We start from the raw sequence: 14,945 nt of genomic DNA on the forward strand, positions 1-14,945 counted from the left end.
GCTGGCGAGCCGAGCAGCGGAGCAGGAGCAGGACGCGGCGATCCCCCCCCCCCCCGCCCCCCCCCGCACAGGGGGAGGAATGGAGAAGCCTGCTGAAAACGGAGATAAACGGCAGCACGGTAGCATTGTGGATAGCACAATTGCTTCACAGCTCCTGGGTCCCAGGTTCGATTCCGGCTTGGGTCACTGTCTGTGCGGAGTCTGCACATCCTCTCCGTGTGTGCGTGGGTTTCCTCCGGGTGCTCCGGTTTCCTCCCACAGTCCAAAGATGTGCTGGTTAGGTGGATTGGCCATGATAAATTGCCCTTACTGTCCAAAATTGCCCTTAGTGTTGGGTGGGGTTACTGGGTTATGGGGATGGGGTGGGGGGATGGGCTTGGGTGGGGTGCTCTTTCCAAAAGCTGGTGCAGACTCGATGGGCCGAATGGCCTCCTTCTGCACTGTAAATTCTCTGATTCTATGATAAAGGAGGAGATAAACGCCATGAGGGAGGCCCTCAGGACGGAGCTCCACACAATGGTGACGGAGATGCTGGCGGAGACAACGCACAAAATGCAGCGAACCATCGACGGGCTGGAAAGGAAGGTGGAGGCGCAGGAGAAAACGATTCAGGAGTTGGAGAGGGCCGCCTCGGACCAGAGCGACAGGATGGTAACTCAGGAAACCGAGGTGAAAAGGCTGGTAACGACCCAGGGCAGCCTCAGAGGGAAAGGGGAGGAGCAGGAAAATAGGTCCAGACGGCAGAAAGTTAAAACAGTGGGTCTGCCGGAGGGGATGGAGGGCAGAGACCCAGCAGGCTACGTCACCCAAACGCTGGGCAAGCCAGTGGGATGGGAGAAGTTTCCAAACCCCCCAGGTCACTCCGACCCAGGCCCAAATGGGAGCAGCCCAGAGCGATTATCGTGAAGCTGCACAGGTTCCAAGACAGGGAAAAAATCCCAGATGAAAGCGATCACGTGGGAAGGGAAGACCGTAAGGGTGTACCAGGACATTGGGGCGGACCTGGCCAAAAGAAGGGCTGAATTCAACAGGGCCAAATCAGCACTCCGCAAAAGTGATGTGAAATGTGGGATGTTATTCCCGGCCAAACTCTGGGTAACATTTGGGGGGAAGGAGCTGCTTTTTAACACCCCAGCGGCAGCGGAAGAGTTCGTTAGAACGAACAAACTGGGGGAGGGACAGCCACAACGGCCATCATGAAAGCGACGGGGATGGAAAAGAAAGAAAGAATCGTAACAAAGAGCAGCGGGCAGACCGCAAACAGACAATACGATCACGGACTGTACACGCGTGTTTGGTGCACTGTGCGGGGCTGTGCTGACTCGTTCCCGGGCTCGTTCCACCTCTCACTGCAATGGGGGGGAGCGAAGCAAGGAGAATGAGGGTGAGAAAGGCGGACAGGAGGGCGAGACAAGGAAAGTAAAACAGGACCAGAGCAGGGCAAGTGCTGGGAGGGGGGGCACCGTGCTAGCGAGGAGGGCAACACGGGAGGGCAGGAAGAAAGGAGGGACGCAGCGCACTTCTCAGGGGAGAGGGAGCACCTGGCACAAGGGGGGGGGGGGATAGGGCAGAAGGGGGGGGAAAACACGGGGGGGGGGGGGGAAACAGAGGGACTATGGGGGTGGGAGAGGAGTCGGGGGAGAGCGCAGAACAAAAGAGAAGCAAAGGGAATGGTGAGGTAGATAAGCAGCACGAACACGGGCCTCGGCAGGCATGGAGCAGGGCGAGGAACCAAGACGGTGCCACAAACAGTCACTCGGGAGGGCTTCAGGACGAAGGGAGACCCTGGAGGGCAGGGGCGCAGCCACCAGGTAAGTATGGGTGACCCCGCAGGACCGGGGGGGTCAGAAACCACCCACCAGGATTGTTACTCGGAATGTAAGGGGACTCAACGGCCCAGTGAAAAGATGCAGAGTCTTCACCCACCTCAGAAGCCTGAAAGCCGACATAATCTACCTACAGGAGACGCACCTGAGGGAGAAGGACCGACGGCTGGTAAGGAAGGGCTGGGTGGGACAGACATACCACTCGTGCTACGGGACGAGGGCTAGGGGAGTAGCAATATTAATTAGTAAGAGGACGGGTTTACGGGAACCAAGACAGTTACGGACCCAGGGGGACGGTACATCATGGTCAGCGGGGTCCTGGAAGGGGCATTGGTCATACCGGTAAATGTGTTCACTCCCAACTGGGACGACACAGAATTCATAAAAAAGACCATGGCAGAAATCCCCGACCTTGACACACACCGTGATAATGGGGGGCGACTTCAACTGTGTACAGGACCCACTGACCGACCGATCAAACCCCTGAGCAGGGAAAAAGACTGGCATGGCTAGGGAACTAGGAGCATTTATGGAGCAGATGGGGGCGGTGGACCCATGGAGGTTCCTGCACCTGGGAGAGAAGGAATTTTCATACGTCTCAAAAGTACACACTACACCGTATCGACTTTGCAGGGGGTTAATCGGTGCTTCCAGGGATCCCGGGAACGGAGTACTCCGCGATCGTTATCTCTGACCGCGCTCCACACTATATGGATGTGAGGTTGGAGACAGGCCGTGCCCAGCGCCCCACATGGAGGCTGGACACGGACCTCCTGGCCGACAAGGCCTCCTGTCAGAAAACATCGGTGGCCATAGGCCGGACAACCAAAACGGGGAGGTCTCACTGATGCACGATCAATTGCACGAAGACTAAAGTTGGGTACAACTGTGGCTTTATTACAGTCAGATGCGAGGCCTCCTGCTGCAGCTGGCGAAGTGGCAGGGCACTGGAGGTCATGCATATTTATACAGTTCTCCGTGGGCGGAGCCAGCCGGCAGGAGCTACCGGCGAACCTGTAGTGCAGGTCCTACCTCACATCTCCTATTACAGTGGTTCACCACATTCACCCCCTGTTAAAAATGAGTCCGGCATGTAGCCACGTAAAATGGCTGCGTTCCGATTAATCTGGCCAAAACCCAGTTTGAAATGGTTAACCTGAAAGACTGCTGGGAAAAGCAGCTAAGAAGACACAAGCAGGCAGCTGCAGACAGTATTGCATATTCGGCTCTGGGAAGGTAGCCCAGATCGATACTCAGGGCTATCAACAGCCCATCAACCCAGGTATTTCCAGTTGCATTCAGGACTGTTTGCAACCAATCTATTCAGACATCCACAGTTAAATCGGCTATCCCCGGGAACAATTGCAACATATTAGCAATTGAATACCGGGCCAGACCTGTCGGCGCCTGCAGTGGCCGAAACAAAGACAGGTGAGCGACCACCCCCCGATCGAGGAATCGCCTCACCATTGGACACATCAACCCCAGAGATTGGGGACAGAATCCAATCACTTGGGACTCAGGGTCAAGGGCCGCCCCGGGAGGCGGGAAGCCCCTGGGCCCTATAAAAGTGGGGGTCCAAGTTCAGATCTCTCTCTCTCTCATCTTCGCCTGCTCGAGACCTTCGCAAGACCAGCCACCGGCAACTGTAAGTTTGAATCCAGCGATCGCTCTCCGGTAGAGACACCTAGCCACCGACCTGTAGCAGCCTTTTGAATCCCGCGGGCCAGATTTGATTGGACAAGCCATTCGTTTCCCTGACCTGGTGGGCTCTTCCTAAGTTAAGTATTGGCCAGTAGTGATAGGTTTGTTATATAGAAAGTAGTATTAGGGTATTAATATTGCTTGTTGTATATAATAAATGACCGTTGTTTTAATCCTTACTAAGCGGTGTGCTGTATTATTAATCATAACCTGAACTTGAACCACGTGGCGGTATCATAAAGATACCTGGCGACTCGTGAGCAAAGGTGACGTAATCAGAGCAAATAGACTAAGGTTAAAAAGAGCAACAGGCGGGGGTGACGTGAAACTATATACAATTAGTGTAATTATGTACAGTGTTAAGAAGAAAAAAAAGAAAAAGTCCATGTTGACGGTCCGGAGTCCGTCAAAGGTTCAGCCGGCCCGGTGCTTTGGTGCTTCGTTGGGAGCGGCGTAACGGTGGTGGCGAAATCGGTGCTGGCGGTGGTGGAGGTGGCACCGATGGCGGTGGTGGCGGTGCTGATACTGGCCAGTCATCGGGAACTCCGGGAACGTGCCAAAGTCCTCTTCGTCCTCTCGTGTGGAAAAGTGGGGGGGTGGTCTGGTGGGGTCAGTGTTGGCGGCGCGGTGGGAGGGGGGGGCATGGGTGGGGGTGTGTGTTGGGGTGGAAGCTGACGGTGCCAGGCCCCTGAGTGAGGCAGTATCTTGGCGGCCGTCGGGGAACTCAACGTAGGCATATTGAGGGTTGGCGTGGAGCAGGTGAACCCTGTCCACCAAGGGTTCCGCCTTGTGGAGTCGGACGTGCCGACGGAGAAGGACCGGTCCTGGACTGCGAGCCAAGTCGGGAGCGACACCCCGGATGTGGACTTCCTGGGGAAGGTAAAAACACGTTCATGGGGTGTGTTATTAGTGGCGGTGCACAATAGTGACCGGATGGAGTGTAGAGCGTCAGGGAGGACCTCCTGCCAGCGAGAGGCTGGGAGGTTCCTGGACCGTAGGGCCAGCTGGACGGCCCTCCAAACCGTCCCATTCTCCCGTTCTACTTGCCCGTTTCCCCGGGGGTTGTAGCTGGTCGTCCTGCTGGAGGCTATACCCCTGCTGAGCAGGAACTGACGCAGCTCATCGCTCATGAATGAGGATCCCCTGTCACTGTGGATGTACGCGGGGAAACCGAACAGAGCGAAGATGGTGCTGAGGGCCTTGATGACAGTGGCAGACGTCATATTGGGGCATGGGATGGCGAAGGGGAATCTGGAGTACTCATCGACCACACTGAGAATGTACGTGTTACGGTCGGTGGAGGGGAGGGGACCTTTGAAATCCACGCTGAGGCGTTCAAAGGGGCGGGAAGCATTCACCAGGCGTGCGCGGTCCGGCCGGTAGAAGTGCAGCTTGCACTCCGCACAGACCTGGCAGTCCCTGGTGACTGTCCTTACTTCCTCAACGGAGTAGGACAGATTGCGAGCTTTTACCAGATGGTACAATCGAGTGACCCCCGGGTGACAAAGGCTGTCGTGCCGGGCCCGGAGTTGGTCCACTTGTGCGCTGGCACATGTACCTCGGGAGAGGGCGTCTGGGGGCTCGTTGAGTTTACCGTGGCGATACAGAATCTCGTCATTATAGGTGGAGTGCTCGATTCTCCACCTCAAGATTTTATCGTTTTTGATCTTGCCCCGTTGTGTGTTATCGAACATGAAGGCTACCAACCGTTGGTCAGTGAGGAGAGTGAATCTCCTGCCGGCCAGGTAATGCCTCCAATGCCGCACAGCTTCAACGATAGCTTGGGCCTCCTTCTCGACGGATGAGTGTTGGATTTCAGAGGCGTGAAGCGTGCGGGAAAAGAATGCCACGGGTCTGCCTGCCTGGTTTAGAGTGGCGGCAAGACCCCATTAGTGACGCCTAAAGGGACCCTAAGGAAGTGGTAGAGGCGACCGTCCGCCTCGGAGGCCGTGTATGGCCGGTCCGACTTCCGGATGGGGAGCTGGTGGTAGGCGGATTTCAGGTCAATTGTTGAGACGACCTGGTACTGCGCAATCTGACTGACCATATCAAATATGCGTGGGAGGGGGTACGCGTCGAGCTGCGAGTACCGAATGATGGTCTGGCTGTAGTCCACGACCATCCTGTGTTTCTCCCTAGTTTTAACCACCACCACTTGGGCTCTCAAGAAGCTCGACACCATCCAGGACAAAGCAGCCCCGCTTGATTGCTCCCCTTCCACAAACATTCACTCCCTCCACCACCAGCGCCCAGTAGCAGCATGTGTCCCATCTACAAGATACCCGGCAGTAACTCACCAAGGTTCCTCAGACAGCACCTTCCAAACCCACGGCCACTACCATCTAGAAGGACAAGAGCAGCAGATACCTGGGAACCCCACCACCTGGAGGTTCCCCTCCAAGTCACTCACCATCCTGACTGGGAAATATATCCCTGTTTTTTCACTGTCGCTGGGGCAACAGCCTGGAACTCCCTCCCTAACAGCACAGTGGGTGCACCTACACCTCAGGGACTGCAGCGGTTCAAGAAGGCAGCTCACCCCCACCTTCTGAAGGGCAACTAGGGATGGGCAATAAACGCTGGGCCTAACCAGCGACACCCACACCTCGGAACTGAATTTTTAAAAATCATTTTGGAGCGCAAGCACACTTTGCACTGTGGCAGGAAGTGGGACAGGGGAAGTACACTAATGGGTCTCTCCATATATTAGGCAATGTGGGGGGAAAGTTTTTCACACAGAGGGTGGTGGGTGCCTGGAACGCGTTGCCAGTAGAGGTGGTGGAGGCGGGTATGATAGCAACGTTTACGATGTATCTTGAGAGACACATGAGCGGGCGGGGAATGGAGGGGTACAGAGTTCGGTCCTTGGGAGCCAACTATGTACAATCCCAATGTGACTTGGATGCAGGGATAGAATATACTATAGCTGGGCCCGAGGACTGAACCCCTGGGCACGCCACGAGTTTCAGCTTGCCAACCAGAAAATGACCCATTTATCCCCATCCTCTGCTTTCTGTTGGTTAACCAATCCTCTATTCAAACTAATAATTTACCCCCAACCCTGTGGGATCTTACCTTGTGCATTGACATTCCGTGTTTACAGGGCGGCACGGTGGCGCAGTGGTTAGCACTGCTGCCTCACCGCGCCGAGGTCCCAGGTTCGATCCCGGCTCTGGGTCACTGTCCGTGTGGAGTTTGCACATTCGCCCCGTGTTTGCGTGGGTTTCGCCCCCACAACCCAAAGATATGCAGGGTAGGTGGATTGGCCACGCTAAATTGCCCTTAATTGGAAAAAATTAATTGGGTACTCAAAATTTATAAATTGTGGCACCTTATCAAATGCTTTACGGAAGCCCAGATATAGTACATCTACAGAATCTCCATTATCCACTTGGCTGGCTACACCTTCGAAGAACTCTCGCAAATTAGACAAACTTGATTTACTCTTCACAAAACCATTCCGGCTCACTACCTCACTCCCTTTCCATTGCTCTCTCCCTCCCACTCTTTCCCTCTCCCTCTCACTCTTTCCTGCTCTCCACCTCTCCCTCACACTCCTTCCATGTCTGTCTCCCCATCTCTCTCTCCCTCTTTCTCTCTCTCCTCGCTCTCTCCCTCCCACTGTCTTTCCCTTGTTTTCTCCTCTTTTCCCATCTCTCTCACTCACTTCCTCCTTCTCTCTCCTGAGCTCTCTCCCTTGCGCTATATATCTCCCTCTCCCCCTTCTTCACTCTTTTACGCTCTCCACCTCTCCCTCCCTCCATTTCTATCTCTCCATCTATCGCTCTCTTTTGCTCTCTCTTCCTCTGTCTCTATTTCCTTCTCCCTCCTTCCCGTTAATCCATTCTCTCTCCCTTCCTCTATCTCCCTTTTGCACTTTCTAACTCATCATTTATCCCTCTCTCCCTCCGTCTTTCTCTCATTCCCTGCTTCCATTTCGCTCTCTCTATTTTTCCTCTCGTCTCATTCCCTCGCTCTATCTCTCTCCCTCCTTCTTTACCACTTTCTCCCTCTCACTCCTTCCCTCTTCCCTTCTCCTTCCTACTCCCCACTCTCTCTCCCCTCTTTTTCTCTTTCACTCTAGCTCTCGTTCCCCCTACTTCTCTTTCCCGTCTCTCTTTTCTTCTCGCTCTATCTCTTTTTCCTTCCCTCCCTATAATCCCCCTCCGCAGAGCCAAGGCGACACAGTGGTTAGCACAGCTGTCTCACAGGGCCAGAAACCTGGGTTCAATTCTGGACTTGCGCACTGTCTGTGCGGAGTCTGCACGTTCTCCCCGTGTGTGCGTGGGTTTCCTCCGGGTGCTCCGGTTCCCCCCCACAGTCCAAAGACGTGCAGGTTAGGTGGATTGGCCACGATCAATTTCCCCTTAAGGCCAGGGATGTGCAGATTAGGTGAAGGGGTTATCGGGTAAGGGCAGACAATGGACTTGTGTGGCATGCCCATTCAGAGGGTTAGTGCCGACATGATGGGCAGAATAGCCTCCTCCTGCGCTTTGGGAATATATGAACTTAACCCAACCAGTTCATGCTTCACACAAGCCCGTCCCCCGGATCCCGTCTGCCTCTCTACTTGCTTCCCCTTTTCCCTGTCGCTCTTTCCCGCTCTCCTTCCCTCTCCCACTCAGTCTCCCTCCCTCATTCTCGCTCCCTCTCTCTCTCATTCATTCCCTCTCTCTCTCATCCCCCCTCTCTCTCTCTCATTCCCCTCTTGCTCTCATTCCCTCTCTCTCTCATTCCCTCTCTCTCCCTCTCATTCCCCTCTTGCTCTCATTCCCTTTCTCTCTTACATTCCCTCTCTCTCACACATTCCCCCTCTCTCTCTCTCATTCCCTCTCTCTCTCATTCCCTCTCTCTCCCTCTCATTCCCCTCTTGCTCTCATTCCCTTTCTCTCTTACATTCCCTCTCTCTCACACATTCCCCCTCTCTCTCTCACATTCCCTCTCTCTCGCTCATTCCCTCTCTCTCTCTCATTCCCTCTTGCTTTCTCTCATTCCCTCTCTCTCTCTCAGTCATTCCCTCTCTCTCTCTCACATTCCCTCTCGCTTTCTCTCATTCCCTCTCTCTCATTCATTCCCTCTCTCTCTCTCATTCCCTCTCCCTCTCTCATTCCCGTCTTGCTCTCATTCCCTCTCTCTCTCACATTCCCTCTCTCTCACACATTCCCCCTCTCTCACACATTCCCCCTCTCTCATTGCCTCTCTCTCATTCCTTCTCTCACATTCCCTCTCTCTCACACATTCCCCCTCTCTCTCTCACATTCCCTCTCTCTCTCTCATTCCCTCTCTCTCTCTCATTCCCCCTCTCTCTCTCTCTCATTCCCTCTCTCTCTCTCATTCACTCTCTCTCTCTCTCATTCCCTCTCTCTCTCGCATTCCCTCTTGCTCTCTCTCATTCCCTCTCCCTCTCTCATTCCCACCCCCTCTCACATTCCCATCCTCTCTCTCGTCCTCTCTCTCATCCTCTCGTTGTGTTATGTACTCTGGGATAACACGGGCTGCAACTGGATGCAGCTTTAACCAAAAGATACTCCAGACCTTGAAGTTAGTTCAATCTGATTTATTGAACCAGTAGCACAGTTAGCTCAGTTCTCTATGATTTCGACTCTCTGCTAACCGAAGTGTGGTTACTCTGTCTGACTGAACCAGACTAACTCTTAGCCATGTACTGGAGGTGTGATACTGTACATACACCCTGACTCACTCTGTAGATGTTCATCAGTGGAAAGAGCCGGAGTGTGAGAGCCTCGTGCCTTTTATAGTGAGATCCCACCCCTGAGTGTCCTACCTGCTCATTGGTCATGTCCTGTTCTCTGTGTTCATGGGCTGCCTGTCTGTATATCATTATCTGCATGTCTGCATATCATGACATCTCCCCTTTTTAAAAATGGCACATTTTCCCTTTGGCACATGGGAACGTACTTACATGTGAAGACAGCTGAATAATGTGAGAAAACAGAACATAGCAAACAAAACAAATGTCCAGTCTCTGGGGCTTGCGTCTGATCCTGGTCGACCGCCGGAGAGGTGGTGGTGGGGACGACAGCGCCTTGACAGGCGGGATGGATCCTGACTGGCGGCCTTGTGAGTCAGGTTATCAGGAGGTGGCAAAACAAAGGACGGAAACGGAGAAGAAAGCGGTTGTGGGCAGGCAACTTTGCACAGTGCCAGTCTGTTTCGTCGCACAACAGAACCATCCGCCATACGTACAATATACGAGCGGGGCGCAGCCTGTCGAACAACGACAGCTGGAGCAGACTAGCCACCACCCCGTATCTTGATCCTGACAGTGTCTGCCGGGGATAACACGGGCAAATCGGTGGCATGAGCATCATAGCCCTGCTTTTGCTGGTTTCGGAACTGCTGCACCTTCTGCAGCACCGGGAGGTGATCCAGGTTGGGCAAGTGTATGGCTGGAAGTGTCGTCCGCAGGTCCCTGTTCATCAGGAGTTGAGCCGGCGACATGCCAGTGGACAGTGGGGCCGCCCTGTACGCAAGCAGCGCGAGGTAGATGTCAGAAGCAGAATCCGTGGCCTTGCAGATGAGCTGTTTCACAATGTTCACCCCTTTCTCAACCTTCCCATTGGACTGCGGATAGTGTGGGCTGGAAGTGACATGTTTGAAATGGTCCGACTTGGCAAACATAGACCACACGTGGCTGTTGAAGCACGGGCCATTGTCACTCAGGACAGTGAGTGGGATACCGTGCCTGGAGAATGCCTTCCAGGTCTTGATGACGGTCCGAGATGTGAGGTCTGCGAGCTTCATAGAATCATAGAATAATAGAATTTACAGTGTAGAAGGAGGCCATTCGGCCCATCAAGTCTGCACCAGCTCTTTGAAAGAGCACCCTACCCAAGCCCACACCCGCACCCTATCCCCATAACCCACTAACCCCACCCAACACTAAGGGCAATTGTGGACACTAAGGGCAATTTATCACGGTCAATCCACCTACACTGCACATCTTTGGACTGTGGGAGGAAACCGGAGCACCCGGAGGAAACCCACGCACACACGGGGAGGATGTGCAGACTCCGCACAGACAGTGACCCAAGCCGGAATCGAACCTGGGACCCTGGAGCTGTGAAGCAGTTGTGCTAACCACAATGCTACCGTGCTGCCCACAGTGACATAGTCATGACATAGTCGTGAAATTTGAGAATGCCAGTGAAAAGACCCAGGCACCCTTTTCAATTTGGGCGTACCGCTGCTCGGTGGATGCGTAGGCAACCGGTGCCCAGGATGAGGCGTCTTCGCGCTGGAGCAACACCGCGCCGATGCCATCCTGGCTCGCACCTGTCGAGAGTTTTGTTTCCCTGTCAGGGTCAAAAATGCCAATCCAGGTGCAGTGGTGAGCTTGGCTTTCAGCTCCAACCACTCTGCTTGATGAGCTGCCACTCAAAGGCAGGAGACTTTTTCACCAGGTGTCTGAGGGCCATGGTGTGTGAGGCCAGGTTTGGGATAAGCTTGCCCAAAAAGTTTACCATGCCGAGGAAGCGCAGCACCACCTTCTTGTCTTCATGGCTTCGATGGCCTTCACCTTGTCTGTGTCCGGGCGCACACCTTGCAAAGATATCTGGTCACCTAAAAACTTCAGTGTGGACATGCCAAAGCAACACTTGGCCCTGTTCAGCTTGAGGCCATTGGCATGGACACGGCGGAATACCTGCTGGAGACGAGAGATGTGCTCTTCGGGGGTTGTGGACCATATGATAACGTTGTCCACATACACACAAACCCCTTCAATGCCCTCCATCATCTGCTCCATGATTCTATGGAAGATCTCCGAGGCCGAGACAATGCCAAACAGCATGCGGTTATTGCAGTATCTGCCAAACGGTGTGTTGAAGGTGCAGAGCCTTCTGCTGGACTCATCCCGCTGGATTTGCCAGAAACCCTGTGACACATCTAACTTTGTGAAAAATCGTGCATGTGCCATCTCCCTGGTGAGTTCCTCCCGCTTCGGGATGGGGTAGTGTTCCTGCATTATATTCTGATTGAGATCCTCGGGATCAATGCAGATGCGCAGCTCCCCCCGAGGCTTTTTTACACATACCATCGAGCTGACCCAGTCAGTCGGTTCTGTAACTTTGGAGATGATGCCCTGGTCCTGAAGATCCTTTAGCTGAGCCTTCAGGCGCTCCTTCAGTGAGCCGCGACCCGGCGCGGTGTGTGGACCACAAGCGTGGTAGCAGGATCTTGTACCGATATGGCCGAGTGCCCATCCTGCCAAACACATCCGGATACTGAGCGAGGATGTCGTCAATGCCGGCCTGAAGATCCACGTTGGGGGAGGGCATTGTGTAGACCCGCTGCACAAGGTGTAGCTGCTTGCATGCATGTGCGCCGAGCAGGGAGGCCATGTCTGGCTTGACGATTTCAAACCTTAGCCTTGCGCGAATGCTCCTGTTGGAGACGAGCAGGTGGCAGGATCCCAGTGCTGTGATGGCATTGCCGTTATAGTCAGGAGCTGGCAGGCTGCTGGAAGGAGCTGGGTGGCTTCTTGATGCGGTTGAAATCTGCCTGTGAAAGGAGATTGGCAGAAGCACCTGTGTCCAGCTGGAACTGGATAGAGCATTGATTTACTTGCATCACCGCTCGCCATTGGTCCGCAGAATCCGCAGTGAGGATGGGCAGGCTCTGTGATGATGTCGGCGAGGCATGTTCACGTGTAGTAATGATCCCCACATGGTAGTGGGACTCCAGGCAATCGTCCTCTGGATCCTTTGTACTGCCAGGATCAGAATCCTGTAAACCTTGTTGGACACTCCGAACGCGTTGGAATTGGGAGCGCTGGCCCCTGACTGGTGGCGCAGACCTGTACAAGGCTGCAGACTGTCCGGCCGTTGCACAATTTATAAATTTAAACATCGCCTGCCTCTTGCTTGTTTCTTTAAGTGGGCGGTGCTGCAGTTCGGGCACGTCATGTCGTTATGCTCCGTGCGTCGTCGCACCTGCGCAGTGTGGTGATAAGAACATAAGAACTAGGAGCAGGAGTAGGCCATCTGGCCCCTCGAGCCTGCTCCACCATTTAATGAGATCATGGCTGATCTTTTGTGGACTCAACTCCACTTTCCGGCCCGAACACCATAACCCTTAATCCCTTTATTCTTCAAAAACCTATCTATCTTTATCTTAAAAACATTTAACTGCTTCACTGGGCAAGGAATTCCATAGATTCACAACCCTTTGGGTGAAGAGGTTCCTCCTAAACTCAGTCCTAAATCTACTTCCCCTTATTTTGAGGCTATGCCCCCTAGTTCTGCTTTCACCCGCCAGTGGAAACAACCTGCCCACATCTATCCTACCTATTCCCTTCATAATTTTATATGTTTCTATAATATCCCCCCTCATCCTTCTAAATTCCAACGAGTACAGTCCCAGTCTACTCAACCTCTCCTCGTAATCCAACCCCTTCAGCTCTGGGATTAACCTAGTGAATCTCCTCTGCACACCCTCCAGCGCCAGTACGTCCTTTCTCAAGTAAGGAGACCAAAACTGAACACAATACTCCAGGTGTGGCCTCACCAACACCTTATACAATTGCAGCATAACCTCCCTAGTCTTAAACTCCATCCCTCTAGCAATGAAGGACAAAATTCCATTTGCCTTCTTAATCACCTGTTGCACCTGAAAACCAACTTTTTGCGACTCATGCACGAGCACACCCAGGTCTCTCTGCACAGCAGCATGTTTTAATATTTTATCATTTAAATAATATTCCCTTTTGCTATTATTCATACCAAAATGGATAACCTCACATTTGTCAACATTGTATTCCATCTGCCAGACCCTAGCCCATTCACTTAGCCTATCCAAATCCCTCTGCAGACTTCCAGTATCCTCTGCACTTTTTGCTTTACCACTCATCTTAGTGTCGTCTGCAAACTTGGACACATTGCACTTGGTCCCCAACTCCAAATCATCTATAAATTGTGAACAGTTGTGGGCCCAACACTGATCCCTGAGGGACACCACTAGCTACTGATTGTCAACCAGAGAAACACCCATTAATCCCCACTCTTTGCTTTCTATTAATTAACCAATCCTCTAGCCATGCTACTACTTTACCCTTAATGCCATGCATCTTTATCTTATGCAACAACCTTTTGTGTGGCACCTTGTCAAAGGCTTTCTGTAAATCCAGATATACCACATCCATTGGCTCCCCGTTATCTACCTCAAAAAATTCCACTAAATTAGTTAGGCACGACCTGCCCTTTATGAACCCATGCTGCGTCTGCCCAATGGGACAATTTCCATCCAGATGCCTCGCTATTTCTTCCTTGATAGATTCCAGCATCTTCCCTCCTACCGAAGTTAAGCTCACTGGCCTATAATTACCCGCTTTCTGCCTACCTCCTTTTTTAAACAGTGGTGTCACGTTTGCTAATTTCCAATCCGCCGGGACCACCCCAGAGTCGAGTGAATTTTGGTAAATTATCACTAGTGCATTTGCAATTTCCCTAGCCACCTCTTTTAGCACTCTGGGATGCATTCCATCAGGGCCAGGAGACTTGTCTACCTTTAGCCCCATTAGCTTGCCCATCACTACTTCCTTAGTGATAACAATCATCTCAAGGTCCTCACCTGTCATAGCCTCATTTCCATCAGTCACTGGCATGTTATTTGTGTCTTCCACTGTGAAGACCGACCCAAAAAACCTGTTCAGTTCCTCAGCCATTTCCTCATCTCCCATTATTAAATCTCCCTTTCCATCCTCTAAAGGACCAATATTAACCTTAGCCACTCTTTTTTGTTTTATATATTTGTAGAAACTTTTACTATCTGTTTTTATATTCTGAGCAAGTTTACTCTCATAATCTATCTTACTCTTCTTTATACTTTTTTAGTAGCTTTCTGTTGCCCCCTAAAGATTTCCCAGTCCTCTAGTCTCCCACTAATCTTTGCCACTTTGTATTATTTTTCCTTCAATTTGATACTCTCCCTTATTTCCTTAGATATCCACGGTCGATTTTCCCTCTTTCTACCGTCCTTCCTTTTTGTTGGTATAAACTTTTGCTGAGCACTGTGAAAAATCGCTTGGAAGGTTCTCCACTGTTCCTCAACTGTTTCACCATAAAGTCTTTGCTCCCAGTCTACCTTAGCTAGTTCTTCTCTCATCCCATTGTAATCTCCTTTGTTTAAGCACAAAACACTAGTGTTTGATTTGACCTTCTCACCCTCCATCTGTATTTTAAATTCCACCATATTGTGATCGCTCCTTCCGAGAGGATCCCGAACTATGAGATCATTAACCAATCCTGTCTCATTACACAGGACCAGATCTAGGACCGCTTGATGATCAGCCACTTTGTTATCCCATTCGCATCGCGCATGCGTGGGGCTCCGGGAAAATGGCGCAAAATGGCCGCTTTCATCAATGTTCAGGCACTGCATCCGGGCGATGGCCTG

This window comes from Scyliorhinus torazame, chromosome 1, assembly GCF_047496885.1.
Source record: "Scyliorhinus torazame isolate Kashiwa2021f chromosome 1, sScyTor2.1, whole genome shotgun sequence".
Lineage (NCBI taxonomy): Eukaryota > Metazoa > Chordata > Chondrichthyes > Carcharhiniformes > Scyliorhinidae > Scyliorhinus > Scyliorhinus torazame.